We start from the raw sequence: 12752 nt of genomic DNA, 5'->3' as shown, positions 1-12752 counted from the left end.
ACGTGCGAGGGCGCGGGTTAGTGTTAGCGTACGGGTTAGGATTAGGGGACGGGTGAGGGTCAGGCTTCGGGGAAGGGTTAGGGTTAGGTTCGGGCTAGGGTTAGGGTTAGGGGACGGGGACGGTTTAGGGTCCAGGTGAGGGTACGACAACGCTTTAGGGGGAGTGTACGTGTCAGGGCGCGGGTTAGTGTTAGCGTACGGGTTAGGATTTGGGGGCGGGTGAGGGTCAGGCTTCGGGGAAGGGTTAGGGTTAGGGTTCGGGCTAGGGTTAAGGTTAGGGGACGGGGACGGTTTAGGGTCCAGGTGAGGGTACGACAACGCTTTAGGGGGAGCGTACGTGTGAGGGCGCGGGTTAGTGTTAGCGTACGTGTTATGATTAGGGTATGGGTGAGGGTCAGGCTTCGGGGAAGGGTTAGGCTTAGGGTTCGGGATAGGGTTAGGGTTAAGGGACTGGGACGGTTTAGGGTCCAGGTGAGGGTACGACAAAGTTTTAGGGGGAGCGTACGTGTGAGTGCGCCGGTTAGTGTTAGCGTACGGGTTAGGATTATTGGACGGGTGAGGGTCAGGCTTCAGGGAAGGGTTAGGGTTAGGGTTCGGGCTAGGGTTAGGGTTAGGGGACGGGGACGGTTTAGGGTCCAGGTGAGGGTACGAAAACGGTTTAGGGGGAGCGTACGTGTGAGGGCACGGGTTAGTGTTAGCGTAGGGGTTAGGATTAGGGGACGGGTGAGAGTCAGGGTTCGGGCAAGGGTTAGGGTTAGGGTTCGGGCTAGGGTTAGGGTTAGGGGACGGGGACGGTTTAGGGTCCAGGTGAGGGTACAACAACACTTTAGGGGGAGCTTAGGTGTGAGGGCGCAGGTTAGTGTTAGCGTACGGGTTAGGATTAGGGGACGGGTGAGGGTCAGGCTTCGGGTCAGGGTTAGGGTTAGGGTTCGGCCTAGGGTTAGGGTTAGGGGACGGGGACGGTTTAGAGTCCAGGTGAGGGTACGACAACGCTTTAGGGGGAGCGTACGTGTGAGGGCGCGGGTTAGTGTTAGCGTACGGGTTAGGATTAGGGGACGGGTGAGGGTCAGGCTTCGGGGAAGTGTTAGGTTTAGCGTTCGGCCTAGGGTAAGGGTTAGGGGACGGGGACTGTTTAGGGTCCAGGTGACAGTACGACAACGCTTTAGGGGGAGCGTACGTGTGAGGGCGCGGGTTAGTGTTCGCGTACGGGTTAGGATTAGGGGACGGGTGAGGGTCAGGCTTCGGGGAAGGGTTAGGGTTAGGGTTTGGGCTAGGGTTAGGGTTAGGGGACGGGGACGGTTTAGGGTCCAGGTGAGGGTACAACAACGCTTTAGGGGGAGCGTACGTGTTAGGCGTGGGTCAGTCTTAGTGTACGGGCTAGATTTAGGGGACGGGTGAGGGTCAGGCTTTGGTGAAGTGTTAGGGTTAGGGTTCGGGCTAGGGTTAGGGTTAGGGGACGGGGACGGTTTAGAGTCCAGGTGAGGGTACGACAACGCTTTACGCGGAGCGTACGTGTGAGGGCACGTGTTAGTGTTAGTGTACGGGCTAGGATTAGGGGACGGGTGAGAGTCATTCTTCGGGGAAATGTTAGGGTGAGGGTTCGGGCTAGGGTTAGGGTTAGGGGCGGGGACGGTTTAGGGTTAAGCTGAGGGTATGACAACGCTTTAGGGGGAGCGTACGTGTGAGGGCGCGGGTTAGAGTTAGTGTACGGGCTAGGAATAGGGGATGTTGAGTGTCAGGCTTTGGGGAAGGTTTAGGGTTAGGGTTCGGCCTAGGGTTAGGGTTAGGGGATGGGGACGGTTTAGGGTCCAGGTGAGGGTACGACAACGCTTTAGGGGGAGCGGACGTGTGAGGGCGGGGGTTAGTTTCAACGTACGGGCTAGGATTAGGGGACGGGTGAGGTCAGGCTTTGGGGAAGGGTTAGGGTTAGGTTTCGGGCTAGGGTTAGGGTTAGGGGATGGGGACGGTTTAGGTTCCAGGTGAGGGTACGACAACGCTTTAGGGGGAGCGTACGTGTGAGGGCGCGGGTTAGTGTTAGCGTACGGGTTAGGATTAGGGGATGGGAGAGGGTCAGGCTTCGGGGAAGGGTTACGGTTAGGGTTCAGGCTAGGGTTAGGGGACGGGGACGGTTTAGGGTCCAGGTGAGTGTATGACAACGCTTTAGGGGCAGCGTACGTGTGAGGGCATGGGTTAGTGTTAGCGTACGGGTTAGGATTAGGGGGCGGGTGAGGGTCAGGCTTCGGGGAAGGGTTAGGGTTAGGGTTCGGGCTAGGGTTAGGGTTAGGGGACGGGGACGGTTTAGGGTCCAGGTGACTGTATGACAACGCTTTAGGGGCAGCGTACGTGTGAGGGCATGGGTTAGTGTTAGCGTACGGGCTAGGATTAAGGGACGGGTGAGGGTCAGGCTTTGGTGAAGGGTTAGGGTTAGGGTTCGGGCTAGGGTTAGGGTTAGCTGACTGGGAGGGTTTAGGGTCCAGGTGAGGGTACGACAATGCTTTACGTGGAGCATACGTGTGAGGGCACGTGTTAATGTTAGCGTACGGGCTAGGATTAGGGGACAGGTGAGGGTCATTCTTCGGGGAAAGGTTAGTGTGAGGGTACGGGCTAGGGTTAGGGTTAGGGGTGGGGACGGTTTAGGGTTAAGGTGAGGGTACGACAACGCTTTAGGGGGAGCGTACGTGTGAGGGTGCGGGTTAGAGTTAGCGTACGGGCTAGGAATAGGGGATGTTGAGGGTCAGGCTTCCGGGAATGGTTAGGGCTAGGGTTCTGGCTAGGGTTAGGGTTAGGGGACGGGGACAGTTTAGGGTCCAGGTGAGGGTACGACGTTATAGGTGTAGTGTATGTGTGAGGGCGCGGGTTAGTGTTAGCGTACGGGTTAGGATTAGGGGACGGGTGCGGGACAGGCTTCGGGTAAGGGCTAGGGTTAGGGTTCGGGCTAGGTTTAGGGTGAGGGGACGGGGACGGTTTAGGGTCCAGGTGAGTGTACGACAACGCTTTAGGGGGAGCGTACGTGCGAGGGCGCGGGTTAGTGTTAGCGTACGGGTTAGGATTAGGGGACGGGTGAGGGTCAGGCTTCGGGGAAGGGTTAGGGTTAGGTTCGGGCTAGGGTTAGGGTTAGGGGACGGGGACGGTTTAGGGTCCAGGTGAGGGTACGACAACGCTTTAGGGGGAGTGTACGTGTCAGGGCGCGGGTTAGTGTTAGCGTACGGGTTAGGATTAGGGGGCGGGTGAGGGTCAGGCTTCGGGGAAGGGTTAGGGTTAGGGTTCGGGCTAGGGTTAAGGTTAGGGGACGGGGACGGTTTAGGGTCCAGGTGAGGGTACGACAACGCTTTAGGGGGAGCGTACGTGTGAGGGCGCGGGTTAGTGTTAGCGTACGTGTTATGATTAGGGTATGGGTGAGGGTCAGGCTTCGGGGAAGGGTTAGGCTTAGGGTTCGGGATAGGGTTAGGGTTAAGGGACTGGGACGGTTTAGGGTCCAGGTGAGGGTACGACAAAGTTTTAGGGGGAGCGTACGTGTGAGGGCGCCGGTTAGTGTTAGCGTACGGGTTAGGATTATTGGACGGGTGAGGGTCAGGCTTCAGGGAAGGGTTAGGGTTAGGGTTCGGGCTAGGGTTAGGGTTAGGGGACGGGGACGGTTTAGGGTCCAGGTGAGGGTACGACAACGGTTTAGGGGGAGCGTACGTGTGAGGGCACGGGTTAGTGTTAGCGTAGGGGTTAGGATTATGGGACGGGTGAGAGTCAGGGTTCGGGCAAGGGTTAGGGTTAGGGTTCGGGCTAGGGTTAGGGTTAGGGGACGGGGACGGTTTAGGGTCCAGGTGAGGGTACAACAACACTTTAGGGGGAGGTCAGGTGTGAGGGCGCAGGTTAGTGTTAGCGTACGGGTTAGGATTAGGGGACGGGTGAGGGTCAGGCTTCGGGTCAGGGTTAGGGTTAGGGTTCGGCCTAGGGTTCGGGTTAGGGAACGGGGACCGTTTAGGGTCCAGGTGAGGTTACGACAACGCTTTAGGGGGAGCGTACGTGTGAGGGCGCGGGTTAGTGTTAGCGTACGGGTTAGGATTAGGGGACGGGTGAGAGTCAGGCTTCGGGGAAGTGTTAGGGTTAGCGTTCGGGCTAGGGTAAGGGTTAGGGGACGGGGACTGTTTAGAGTCCAGGTGACAGTACGACAACGCTTTAGGGGGAGCGTACGTGTGAGGGCGCGGGTTAGTGTTCGCGTACGGGTTAGGATTAGGGGACGGGTGAGGGTCAGGCTTCGGGGAAGGGTTAGGGTTAGGGTTCGGGCTAGGGTTAGGGTTAGGGGACGGGGACGGTTTAGGGTCCAGGTGAGGGTACAACAACGCTTTAGGGGGAGCGTACGTGTTAGGCGTGGGTCAGTCTTAGTGTACGGGCTAGATTTAGGGGACGGGTGAGGGTCAGGCTTTGGTGAAGTGTTAGGGTTAGGGTTCGGGCTAGGGTCAGGGTTAGGGGACGGGGACGGTTTAGAGTCCAGGTGAGGGTACGACAACGCTTTACGGGGAGCGTACGTGTGAGGGCACGTGTTAGTGTTAGTGTACGGGCTAGGATTAGGGGACGGGTGAGAGTCATTCTTCGGGGAAATGTTAGGGTGAGGGTTCGGGCTAGGGTTAGGGTTAGGGGCGGGGACGGTTTAGGGTTAAGCTGAGGGTATGACAACGCTTTAGGGGGAGCGTACGTGTGAGGGCGCGGGTTAGAGTTAGTGTACGGGCTAGGAATAGGGGATGTTGAGTGTCAGGCTTTGGGGAAGGTTTAAAGTTAGGGTTCGGGCTAGGGTTAGGGTTAGGGGATGGGGACGGTTTAGGGTCCAGGTGAGGGTACGACAACGCTTTAGGGGGAGCGGTCGTGTGAGGGCGGGGGTTAGTTTCAACGTACGGGCTAGGATTAGGGGACGGGTGAGGTCAGGCTTTGGGGAAGGGTTAGGGTTAGGTGTCGGGCTAGGGTTAGGGTTAGGGGATGGGGACGGTTTAGGTTCCAGGTGAGGGTACGACAACGCTTTAGAGGGAGCGTACGTGTGAGGGCGCGGGTTAGTGTTAGCGTACGGGTTAGGATTAGGGGATGGGTGAGGGTCAGGCTTCGGGGAAGGGTTACGGTTAGGGTTCAGGCTAGGGTTAGGGGACGGGGACGGTTTAGGGTCCAGGTGAGTGTATGACAACGCTTTAGGGGCAGCGTACGTGTGAGGGCATGGGTTAGTGTTAGCGTACGTGTTAGGATTAGGGGGCGGGTGAGGGTCAGTCTTCGGGGAAGGGTTACGGTTAGGGTTCGGGCTAGGGTTAGGGTTAGGGGACGGGGATGGTTGAGGGTCCAGGTGAGGGTACGACAACGCTTTACGGGGAGCGTACGTGTGAGGGCACGGGTTAGTGTTAGCGTACGGGTTAGGATTAGGGGACGGGTGAGGGTCAGGCTTCGGGGAAGGGTTAGGGTTAGGGTTCGGGCAAGGGTTATGGTTAGGGGACGGGGACGGATTAGGGTCCAGGTGAGGGCACGACAACGCTTTAGGGGGAGCGTACGTGTGAGGGCGAGGGTTACTGTTAGCGTACGGGTTAGGATTAGGGGACGTGTGAGGGTCAGGCTTCGGGGAAGTTTTAGGTTTAGGGTTCGGCCTAGGGTTACGTTGAGGGGACGGGGACGGTTTAGGGTCCAGGTGAGGGTACGATAACGCTTAAGGGGGAGCGTACGTGTGAGGGCGCGGGTTAGTGTTAGCGTACGGGCTAGGATTAGGGGACGAGTGAGGGTCAGGCTTCGGGGAAGGGTTAGGGTTTGGTTTCGGGATAGGTTTAGGGTTAGGGGACGGGGATGGGGACGGTTTAGGGTCCAGGTGAGGGTACAACAACGCTTTAGGGGGAGCGTACATGTTAGGCGTGGGTTAGTTTTAGCGTACGGGCTAGGATTAAGGGACGGGTGAGGGTCAGGCTTTGGTGAAGGGTTAGGGTTAGGGTTCGGGCTAGGGTTAGGGTTAGCTGACGGGGAGGGTTTAGGGTCCAGGTGAGGGTACGACAATGCTTTACGGGGAGTGTACGTGTGAGGGCACGTGTTAGTGTTAGCGTACGGGCTAGGATTAGGGGACAGGTGAGGGTCATTCTTCGGGGAAAGGTTAGTGTGAGGGTTCGGGCTAGGGTTAGGGTTAGGGGCGGGGACGGTTTAGGGTTAAGGTGAGGGTACGACAACGCTTTAGGGGGAGCGTACGTGTGAGGGCGCGGGTTAGAGTTAGCGTACGGGCTAGGAATAGGGGATGTTGAGGGTCAGGCTTCCGGGAATGGTTAGGGCTAGGGTTCTGGCTAGGGTTAGGGTTAGGGGACGGGGACAGTTTAGGGTCCAGGTGAGGGTACGAGGTTTTAGGTGTAGTGTATGTGTGAGGGCGCGGGTTAGTGTTAGCGTACGGGTTAGGATTAGGGGACGGGTGAGGGTCAGGCTTCGGGGAAGGGTTAGGGTTAGGTTCGGGCTAGGGGTAGGGTTAGGGGACGGGGACGGTTTAGGGTCCAGGTGAGGGTAAGACAATGCTTTAGGGGGAGCGTACGTGTGAGGGCGCGGGTTAGTGTTAGCGTACGGGTTAGGATTAGGGGGCGGGTGAGGGTCAGGCTTCGGGGAAGGGTTAGGGTTAGGGTTCGGGCTAGGGTTAGGGTTAGGGGACGGGGACGGTTTAGGGTCCAGGTGAGGGTACGACAACGCTTTAGGGGGAGCGTACGTGTGAGGGCGCGGGTTAGTGTTAGCGTACGTGTTATGATTAGGGTATGGGTGAGGGTCAGGCTTCGGGGAAGGGTTAGGCTTAGGGTTCGGGAAAGGGTTAGGGTTAAGGGACTGGGACGGTTTAGGGTCCAGGTGAGGGTACGACAAAGTTTTAGGGGGAGCGTACGTGTGAGTGCGCCGGTTAGTGTTAGCGTACGGGTTAGGATTATTGGACGGGTGAGGGTCAGGCTTCAGGGAAGGGTTAGGGTTAGGGTTCGGGCTAGGGTTAGGGTTAGGGGACGGGGACGGTTTAGGGTCCAGGTGAGGGTACGAAAACGGTTTAGGGGGAGCGTACGTGTGAGGGCACGGGTTAGTGTTAGCGTAGGGGTTAGGATTAGGGGACGGGTGAGAGTCAGGGTTCGGGCAAGGGTTAGGGTTAGGGTTCGGGCTAGGGTTAGGGTTAGGGGACGGGGACGGTTTAGGGTCCAGGTGAGGGTACAACAACACTTTAGGGGGAGCTTAGGTGTGAGGGCGCAGGTTAGTGTTAGCGTACGGGTTAGGATTAGGGGACGGGTGAGGGTCAGGCTTCGGGTCAGGGTTAGGGTTAGGGTTCGGCCTAGGGTTAGGGTTAGGGAACGGGGACGGTTTAGGGTCCAGGTGAGGGTACGACAACGCTTTAGGGGGAGCGTACGTGTGAGGGCGCGGGTTAGTGTTAGCGTACGGGTTAGGATTAGGGGACGGGTGAGGGTCAGGCTTCGGGGAAGTGTTAGGGTTAGCGTTCGGGCTAGGGTAAGGGTTAGGGGACGGGGACTGTTTAGGGTCCAGGTGACAGTACGACAACGCTTTAGGGGGAGCGTACGTGTGAGGGCACGGTTTACTGTTAGCGTACGGGTTAGGATAAGGGGACGGGTGTGTGTCAGGCTTCGGGGAAGTGTTAGGTTTAGGGTTCGGGCTAGGGTTAGGGTTACGGGACGGGGACGGTTTAGGGTCCAGGTGACGGTACGACAACGCTTTAGGGGGAGCGTACGTGTGAGGGCGCAGGTTAGTGTTAGCGTACGGGTTAGGATTAGGGGACGTGTGAGGGTCAGGCTTCGGGGAAGTGTTAGGGTTAGGGTTCGGGCTAGGGTTAGTGTTAGGGCACGGGGACGGTTGAGGGTCCAGGTGAGGGTCCGACAACGCTTTAGGGGGAGCGTATATGTGAGGGCGCGGGTTAGTGTTAGCGTACGGGTTAGGATTAGGGGACGGGTGAGAGTCAGGCTTCGGGGAAGTGTTAGGTTTAGGGTTCTGGCTAGGGTTAGGGGACGGGGACGGTTTAGGGTCCAGGAGAGGTTACGACAACGCTTTTGTGGGAGCGTACGTGTGAGGACGCGGTTAGTGTTAGCGTACGGGTTTGGATTAGGGGACGGGTGAGGGTCAGGCTTCGGGGAAGGGTTAGGGTTAGGGTTCGGGCTAGGGTTAGGGTTAGGTGACTGGGAAGGTTTAGGGTCCAGGTGAGGTTACGACAACGCTTTAGGGGGAGCGTACGTGTGAGCGCACGGGTTAGTGTTAGCGTACGGGTTAGGATTAGGGGACGGGTGAGGGTGAGGCTTCGGGGAAGAGTTAGGGTTAGGGTTCGGGCTAGGTTTGGGGTTAGGGGACGGGGATGGTTTAGGGTCCAGGTGAGGGTCCGACAACGCTTTAGGGGGAGCGTACGTGTGAGGGCGTGGGTTAGTGTTAGCGTACGGTTTATGATTAGGGGACAGGTGAGGGTCAGGCTTCGGGGAAGGGTTAGGGTTAGGGTTCGGGCTAGGGTTAGGGTTAGGGGACGGGGACGGTTTAGGGTCCAGGTGAGGGTACGACAACACTTTAGGGGGAGCGTACGTGTGAGGACGCGGGTTAGTGTTAGCGTATGGGTTAGGATTAGGGGACGGGTGAGGGTCAGGCTTCGTGGAAGAGTTAGGGCTAGGGTTCGGGCTAGGGTTAGGGTTAGGGGACGGGGACGGTTTAGGGTCCAGGTGAGGGTACGAGAACGCTTTAGGGGGAGCATACGTGTGAGGGCACGGGTTAGTGTTAGCGTACGGGTTAGGATTAGGGGATGGGTGAGGTCAGGGTTCGGGGAAGGGTTCGGGTTAGGGTTCGGACTAGGGTAGTGTTAGGGGACGGGGACGGTTTAGGTTCCAGGTGAGGGTCCGACAACGCTTTAGGGGGAGCGTAAGTGTGAGAGCGCGTGTTAGTGTTAGCGTACGGGTTAGGATTATGGGACGGGTGAGCGTCAGGCTTCGGGGAAGGGTTAGGGTTAGGATTCGGTCTACGCTTAGGGTTAGGGGACGGGGACGGTTTAGGGTCCAGGTGAGGGTACGACAACGCTTTAGGGGGAGCGTAGGTGTGAGGGCGCGGGTTAGTGTTAGCGTACGGGTTAGGATTAGGGGGCGGGTGAGGGTCAGGCTTCGGGGAAGGGTTAGGGTTAGGGTTCGGGCTAGGGTTAGGGTTAGGGGACGGGGACGGTTTAGGGTCCAGGTGAGGGTACGACAACGCTTTAGGGGGAACGTGCGTGTGAGGGCTTGGGTTAGTGTTAGCGTACGGGTTAGGATTAGGGGACGGGTGACGGTCAGGCTTCGGGGAAGGGTTAGGTTCAGGGTTCGGGCTAGGGTTAGGGTTAGGGGACGGGGACTGTTTAGGGTCCAGGTGAGGGTACGACAACCCTTTAGGGGGAGCGTACGTGTGAGGGCGCGGGTTAGTGTTTGCGTACGGGTTAGGATTAGGGGACGGGTGAGGGTCAGGCTTCGGGGAAGGTTTAGGGTTAGGGTTCGGGCTATGGTTAGGGTTAGGAGACAGGGACCGTTTAGGGTCCAGGTGAGGGTACGACAACTGTTTAGGGGGAACGTACTTGAGAGGGCGTGGGGTAGTGTTAGTGTATGGGCTAGGATAACGACATGGTTGAGGGTCAGGCTTCGGGGAAGGGTTAGGGTTAGGGGACGGGGACAGTTTAGGGTCCTGGTGAGGGTACGACAACGCTTTAGGGGGAGCGTACGTGTGAGGGCACGGGTTAGTTTTAGCGTACGCGTTAGGATTAGGGGACGGGTGAGGGTCAGGTTTCGGGGAAGGGTTAGGGTTAGGGTTCGGGCTAGGGTTAGTGTTAGGGGACGGGTACGGTTAGGGTCCAGGTGAGGGTACGATATAGCTTTAGTGGGAGCGTACGTGTGAGGGCGCGGTTTAGTGTTAGCGTACGGGCTAGGATTAGGGGATGGGTGAGGATCAGGCTTCGGGGAAGTGTTAGGGTTAGGTTTCGGGCTAGGGATAGGGTTAGGGGACGGGGACGGTTTAGCATCCATTGGAGGGTACGACAACACTTTAGGGAGAGCGTACGTGTGAGTGCACGGGTTAGTGTTAGCGTACGGGTTAGGATTATTGGACGGGTGAGGGTCAGGCTTCGGGGAAGTGATAGCGTTAGGGTTCAGGCTAGGGCTAGGGTTAGGGGACGGGGACGTTTAGGGTCCAGGTGAGGGTCTGACAACGCTTTAGGGGGAGCGTAAGTGTGAGGGCGTGGGTTAGTGTTAGCGTACGGGTTAGGATTAGGGGACGGGTGAGGGTCAGGCTTCGGGGAAGGGTTAGGTTTAAGGTTCGGGATAGGGTTTGGGTTAGGGTTAGGGGACGGTTTAGGGTCCAGGTGAGGGTACGACAACGCTTTAGGGGGAGCGTCCGTGTGAGGGCGCGGGTTCGTGTTAGCGTATGGATTAGGATTAGGGGACGGGTGAGGGTCAGGCTTCGGGGAAGTGTTAGGGTTATGGTTCGGGCTAGGGTTAGGGTTAGGGAACAGGGACGGTTTAGGGTCCAGGTGATGGTACGACAACGCTTTAGGGGGAGGGTACGTGTGAGGGCGCGGGTTAGTGTTAGCGTTCGGGCTAGGATTAAGGGACGAGTGAAGGTCAGACTTCGGGGAAGTTTTAGGTTTAGTTTTCGGCCTAGGGTTACGTTGAATGGACAGGGACGGTTTAGGGTCCAGGTGAGTGTACGACAACGCTGAAGGGGGAGCGTACGTGTGAGGGCGCAGGTTAGTGTTAGCGTACGGGCTAGGATTAGGGGACGAGTGAGGGTCAGGCTTCGGGGAAGGGTTAGAGTTTGGTTTCGAGCTAGGTTTAGGGTTAGGCGACGGGGACGGTTTAGGGTCCAGGTGAGGGTACGACAACGCTTTACGGGGAGCATACGTGTGAGGGCACGTGTTAGTGTTAGCGTACGGGCTAGGATTCGGGGACGGTTGAGGGTCATTCTTCGGGGAAAGGTTAGGGTGAGGGTTCGGGCTATGGTTAGGGTTAGGGGCGGGGACGGTTTAGGGTTAAGGTGAGGGTACGACAACGCTTTAGGGGGAGCGTACGTGTGAGGGCGCGGGTTAGAGTTATCGTACGGGCTAGGAATAGGGGATGTTGAGGGTCAGGCTTCGGGGAAGTTTTAGGGTTAGTGTTCGGGCTAGGGTTAGGGTTAGGGGACGGGGACGGTTTAGGGTCCAGGTGAGGGTACGACAACGCTTTAGGGGGAGCGGACGTGTGAGGGCGCAGGTTAGTTTCAACGTACGGGCTAGTATTAGGGGACGGGTGAGGGTCAGGCTTTGGGGAAGGGTTAGGGTTAGGTTTCGGGTTAGGGTTAGGGTTAGGGGATGGGGACAGTTTAGGTTCCAGGTGAGGGTACGAGAATGTTTTAGGGGGACCGTACGTGTGAGGGCGCATGTTAGTCTTAGCGTACGGGTTAGGATTAGGGGACGGGTGAGAGTCAGGCTTCGGGGAAGGGTTAGGTTTAGGGTTCGGGCTAGGGTTAGGGTTAGGGGACGGGGACGGTTTAGGGTCCAGGTGAGTTTACGACAACGCTTTTGTGGGAGCGTACGTGTGAGGACGCGGTTAGTGTTAGCGTACGGGTTTGGATTAGGGGACGGGTGAGGGTCAGGCTTCGGGGAAGGGTTAGGGTTAGGGTTCGGGCTAGGGTTAGGGTTAGGTGACTGGGAAGGTTTAGGGTCCAGGTGAGGTTACGACAACGCTTTAGGGGGAGCGTACGTGTGAGCGCACGGGTTAGTGTTAGCGTACGGGTTAGGATTAGGGGACGGGTGAGAGTCAGGCTTCGGGGAAGTGTTAGGTTTAGGGTTCGCAATAGGGTTAGGGTTAGGGGACGGGGACGGTTTAGGGTCCAGGTGAGGGTCCGACAACGCTTTAGGGGGAGCGTACGTGTCAGGGCGCGGGTTAGTGTTAGCGTTAGGGTTAGGATTAGGGGACGGGTGAGGGTCAGGCTTCGGGGAAGCGTTAGGGTTAGGGTTCGGGATAGGGTTAGGGTTAGGGGACGGGGACCGTTTAGGGTCCAGGTGAGTGTACGACAACTGTTTAGGGGGAGCGTACTTGTGAGAGTGCGTGTTAGTGTTAGCCTACGGGTTAGGATTAGGGGACGGGTCAGGTTCAGGCTTCGGGGAAGGGTTAGGGTTAGGGTTCGGTCTAGGGTAAGGGTTAGGGGACGGGGACGGTTTAGGGTACAGGTGAGGGTACGACAACGCTTTAGGGGGAGCGTACGTGTGAGGGCGCGGGTTAGTGTTAGCGTACGGGTTAGGATTAGGGGACGGGTGAGGGTCAGACTTCGGGGAAGAGTTAGGTTTAGGGTTCGCGCTAGGGTTAGGGTTAGGGGACGGGGACGGTTTAGGGTCCAGGTGAGAGTGCGACAACGCTTTAGGGGGAGTGTACCTGTGAGGGCGCGGGTTAGTGTTAGCGTACAGGTTAGGATTAGGGGACGGGTGAGAGTCAGGGTTCGGGGAAGGGTTAGGGTTAGGATTCGGGCTAGGGTTAGGGTTAGGGGACGGGGACGGTTTAGGGTTCAGGTGAGGGTCCGACAACTCTTTAGGGGGAGCGTACGTGTGAGGGCGCGGGTTAGTGTTAGCGTTAGGGTTAGGATTAGGGGACGGGTGAGGGTCAGGCTTCGGGGAAGCGTTAGGGTTAGGGTTCGGGATAGGGTTAGGGTTAGGGGACGGGGTCGTTTAGGGTCCAGGTGAGTGTACGACAACTGTTTAGGGGGAGCGTACTTGTGAGAGTGCGGGTTAGTGTTAGCCTACGGGTTAGGATTAGGGGACG

Source organism: Lagenorhynchus albirostris, chromosome 6, assembly GCF_949774975.1.
Source record: "Lagenorhynchus albirostris chromosome 6, mLagAlb1.1, whole genome shotgun sequence".
Lineage (NCBI taxonomy): Eukaryota > Metazoa > Chordata > Mammalia > Artiodactyla > Delphinidae > Lagenorhynchus > Lagenorhynchus albirostris.
The sequence above is the reverse complement of the archived record's forward strand: the minus strand, read 5'-3'. Positions refer to the sequence as shown.